Here is a 5,422-nt window from a genome sequence, read left to right as displayed (position 1 = left end):
GTGCGCGAAAGTTCTGCTGTCATCAGTTTAAACTCGTCGCGTAACTGTGTTGCTTTTTCAGAGCATTGTTTACCGACTGCACTAATTTCGCCTCCAAGTGATTCTGTTGTAGCTGTTTGCATATCCCTTAATTCTTGAGCAACAGATCTAATTTCTTCACTTCTTTTCGTAGCGCAAGCCTCAATTTCCACATGTAATTGTTCTTTAGTATCATGACATTGCGCGGCAACAGCTGTAATCTGTTCACTAAGCTGTCTGGAATTGTTGTCTAATTTTTCATTAAGCTGTTTGTTCTGTTCACCAAGTTGTTTGAAATCTTCTTTAAGATTGTCTTGTTTTTCATTAATTTCATTAAGTTGTTGTTTGTTCTGTTCACTAAATTGTTTGAAATTTTCGTCTTGTCTTTCATTCTGTTGTTTGGAATTTTCATTAAGTTGTTGTTTAAAATCTTCTTTAAGGTGATCTTGTTTTTTAATCATTTGTTGTAAAAATGCCAATACTTGATCCAAAGTAACATTACCTACTCTATTCTCTGTGCTGTGTGATGGCGTACCTGCAATTGTCACGTTTTGTGTAACCATTCGGTTATTCTGTGATTCTAGAAAATGTTTGCTGATCGTATGTACACTATCGGTCACTACCTCGGAATTAAATAAATCTGTCCTACTTTGAGTATCCTGTTCATTTTCATTAGAAAAATTCGTCTGTTCGTCACATGAATTTTCAAACCGGTTGTGTTAAGCTGGGCAGCGCTCATTGCAACAGAATGCCCCGCGTCATCAATTGTCGTTAAATTAACAGACGACACAATTGAATTTGTCTGTTCATCACTAGGATCAAAATCTTCTGTTTCGGTGCCGGTGTGGTCCCTGAGAGAATGAATAGATGATTTTGACCCACTTACTGATTTTACATACGACCAAAATCTCTTACGGCTTATACTCAGGTCGGTTGACACTGTCTTACTTGCAAAATCATTGAACGCTTCTCTCATTGCTCTCCTTACGCTCATTTTCGCTACGTTCAGATTTTGTTTCCCAGCTAGGTTTTTACTTCTCTTCAATGTGTGATGAAGTGCTCTTTGTTTATGTTGCGCTTCACTGACACGGCTATTAAACCATGGTGGATCTATCCCTTTCCTTAAAACCTTGCTCGGAACATACACTATGTAATCAAAAGTATCCGGACACCTGGCTGAAAATGACTTACAAGTTCGTGACGTCCTCCATCGGTAATGCTGGAATTCAATATGGTGTTGGCCCACCCTTGGCTTTTATTACAGCTTCGACTCTCGCAGGCAAACGTTCAATCAGGTACTGGAAGGTTTCTAGGGGAATAGCAGCCCATTCTTCAGAATGCTGCACTGAGGTACCGCGTCGGTCGGTGAGGCCTAGCACGAAGTCGGCATTCCAAAACACTCCAGACGTTTTCTATAGGATTCAGGTCAGGACGCTGTGCAAGCCAGTCCATGACGGAGATGTTATTGTCGCGTAACCACTCCGCCACAGGCCGTGCGTTAAGAACAGGTGCTCGATCGTGTTGAAAGATGCAATCGCCATCCCGGAATTGAATGACTACTAAAGTCACTGATATGGAGTACCTGATGGTAGGTTGCAGCACAATTTACCTAAAATGAAAAAACGTATGTTCTTGGGGGCGTCCGGATACTTTTTATCACATAGTGTACTTGTCTACGGCATATTGAACAATCCCTTATAATTTTTTTCCATTTGTTCTCCACAACTTCGTCCTCATCACCCAATATTTGATATTAACTGCTGAGATATTCTGAAATTTGCATCCTCTCACCCTTGCTGAGCAAATATATCTTTCTACTTTTCTTAACACTCCTTGTAGGATCCTTCATCATACCTGTTGCCACAGCCTTATCGTCATTATACCTTCATCTACGTTAACTGATTAAATAACTTCAGGTCTGTTTGTTGCCAGGAGGTCTAAGACGTTATCCTCTCGAGTTGGTTCTCTAACTATAGCTCAAGATAATTTTCGGACAAGGCATCCAGAACAATGCCACACGATTCTCTGTCCCTGGCACCAGTTTAAAGGGCATAACACTCCCAACCTATAACTGGCAAGTGGAAGTCACCGTCTATTACAACTGCGTGATCTGGAAAATTACTAATGATATTCTGCAGTTCTGCCTGAAGCGCTCTGTAACTAGAGATCCTTAACCAGGTGGTCTATAAAAGCATCCGATCATCACATGCGAACGTTCTTTGATACTCAGTTTCACAATAATTCACATTCGGAATCCGTGATAACCTCACTAGATTTTATCGAATTTTTTACTGCAATGAACACGCCGCCACAATTGGCGGCTACCTGTCCTTACGATAAACATTCCAATCTGAACTTAGGATTTCGTTGTCATTGAAGTCTGGTTTCAACCAATTTTCTATTCCGAATACTATCTGTGCATTATAATCTTCAGTAAGCGATACTAATTCTGGGACCTTCCCTTGGATGCACCTGCAGTTTACTAAAATCGTATTAATCTTTTCTATCTCTGATCTGCGAGCACAAGATTCTCTGAGGTCGCTGTGGCTGATTTAACAGGCAAACCGTCTTTACTACCCTAGTAGCCGCGTCCTACGTGTAGTGCACGCCTAACCTATTAAGGGGAACCCTGCAATTCTGCACCCGATAGCGGAGGTCGAGAAATTCGCATCCGATACCGTCGCAGAGTCGTCTGAGCCTCTGGTTTAGACCTTCCACTCTCCTCCAAACCAGAGGACCGCGACCACCCCTGGGTACGATACTACAAATAGAAAGCTTAGCCTGCACTCCGCGTGCGTTGCTAGTTGCCTTTGCCAAACCAGCCAGCCGCCGAAAGGAGCTGAGGGTGGCCACAGAACCGAAGCGACAGGCGTCATTCGTGCCGACATGTGCCACTACATGCAGCCGGTTGCACCCAGTGCTCTCGATAGCCGCCGGCAGGGCCTCCTCCACATTACGGATGAGACCCCCCGGCAAACATATCGAATGCACACTGGAATTCTTTCCCGCCTTGCCAGCTATCTCCCTGAGGGGCTCCATCAACCGCCTAACCTTGAAGCTCTCAAGACTAGCATACCCACCCTCTGTACTTATCCCGACTGGGCAGGAAAATCGACCGCTGGCCCAACAGGAGAGGCATCCCGTGCTGGCTCAGTGTTATCATCAACACTGGGTAGCACTTCGTACCTGTTGCTAAGACGTAGGGGTCCGCAGCTCGTGGTCGTGCGGTAGCGTTCTCGCTTCCCACGCCCGGATTCCCTAGTTCGATTCCCGGCGGGGTCAGGGATTTTCTCTGCCTCGTGATGACTGGGTGTTGTGTGGTGTCCTTAGGTTAGTTAGGTTTAAGTAGTTATAAGTTCTAGGGGACTAATGACCATAGGTGTTACGTCCCGTAGTGCTCAGAGCCATTTTTTAAGACGTAGGGAGCCAGCTGCGTGGCCTGCTCCCTCTTTAGCCTTCCGCCCACTGACACGCGAACCCACCACTGTCTGCCACCCACTCTGGAGTGAGAACGGATCGATTAGATGTTGCGTATCAGAAGCCGCAGCGACGTCCGGGGTCATCAGGGGATTCCAGTGACACCAAAGGTGTCGCAGGTCTCGTCACTGGCGCCCGACGTCGCCGCAACTTTCAGCAGTAGCTACAAGCTTGTCGACGGTAGCCAACGCAGCTTCCAGATGTTTACGGACAGTAGCCAACTCTCATTGTATCCGCTCACAACAAACACAGTTCCTAGCCATACCGTACTGTGTATAAAATAGATATATGGTCTCAAATGGCACTACTAAGTTTGAAAATATACCAAAGGAGAACAAAGTAACACTTAAAGTTGCTGTGCAGATTTCATTTACATCTACATCTGCATCTACACTGATACTCTGCAAATCACATTTAAGTGCCTGGCAGAGGGTTCATAGAACCACCATCACAATTCTCCATTTTTCCAATCTCGTATAGCGCTCGGAAAGGATGAACACCTATATCTTTCCCTACGAGCTCTGATTTCCCTTATTTTATCATGGTGATCGTTCCTCCCTATGTAGGTCGGTGTCAACAAAATATTTTCGCATTCGGAGGAGAAAGTTGGTGACTGGAATTTCGTGAGAAGATTCCGTCACACCGAAAGACGCCTTTCTTTTAATGACTTCCAGCCCAAATCCTGTATCGTTTCTGTGACACTCTCTCCCATATTTCTCGATAATACAAAACGTACTGCCTTTCTTTGTACTTTTTCGACGTGCTCCGTCAGTCCTATCCGGTAAGGATCCCACACTGCGCATCGGTATTCTAAAAGAGGACGGACAGGGATAGTGTAGGCAGTCTCCTTAGTAGGCCTGTTACATTTTCTAAGTGTCCCACCAATAAAACTCAGTCTTTGGTTAGCCTTCCCCACAACATTTTCTGTGTGTTCCTTCTAATTTAAGTTGTGGGTAATTGTAATACCTAGGTATTTAGTTGAATTTACGGCTGTTAGATTAGACTGATTTATCGTTTAACCGATGTTTAACAAGTTCCTTTTAGCACTCATGAAGATGACCTCACACTTTTCGCTATTTAGGGTCAACTGCCACAATTCGCACCATTCACATATTTTTTTCTAAATCGTTTTGCAGTTTGTTTTGATCTTCTGATGACTTTATTAATCGATATACGACAGCGTCATCTGCTGCTCAGATTGTCTCCCAAATCGTTTATATAGATAAGGAACAGCAAAAGGCCTGTAACACTACCTTGGCGAACACCAGAAATCACATCTGTTTTACTCGATGACTTTCCGTCAATTACTACGAACTGTGACCTCTCTGACAGGGAATCACAAATCCAATCACATAACTGAGACGATATTCCATAAACACGCAATTTCACTACGAGCCGCTTGTGTGGTACAGTGTCAAAAGCCTTCCGGAAATCCAGAAATACGGAATCGATTTGAAATGTCTTGTCAATAGCACTCAAACCTCCATGTGAATAAAGAGCTAGTTGTGTTTCACAGGAACGATGTTTTCTAAACCCATGTTGACTGTATGTCAATTAACCGTTTTCTTAGAGGTAATTCGTAATGTTCGAACATAATATATGTTCTAAAATCCTGCTGCATATCGACGTTGACGATATGGGCCTGTAATTTACTGCATTACTCCTACTATCTTTCTTGAATATTGGTGTGACCTGTGCAACTTTCCAGTCTTTGGGTAGGGATCTATCGTCGAGCGAACGGTTGTATATGATGGGTAAGTATGGAGCTAATGTATAAGCAAACTCCTAAAGGAACCTAATTTGTATACAGTCTGGACCAGAAGACTTGCTTTTATTAAGTAATTTAAGTTGCTTCACTACTCCGAGAATATTTACTTCTACATTACTCATGGTGGCAGCAGTTCTCGATTCGAATTCTGGAATATTT

This window comes from Schistocerca piceifrons, chromosome 1, assembly GCF_021461385.2.
Source record: "Schistocerca piceifrons isolate TAMUIC-IGC-003096 chromosome 1, iqSchPice1.1, whole genome shotgun sequence".
In the NCBI taxonomy this organism is placed as follows: Eukaryota; Metazoa; Arthropoda; class Insecta; order Orthoptera; family Acrididae; genus Schistocerca; species Schistocerca piceifrons.
This window is presented reverse-complemented; position numbering follows the sequence as displayed.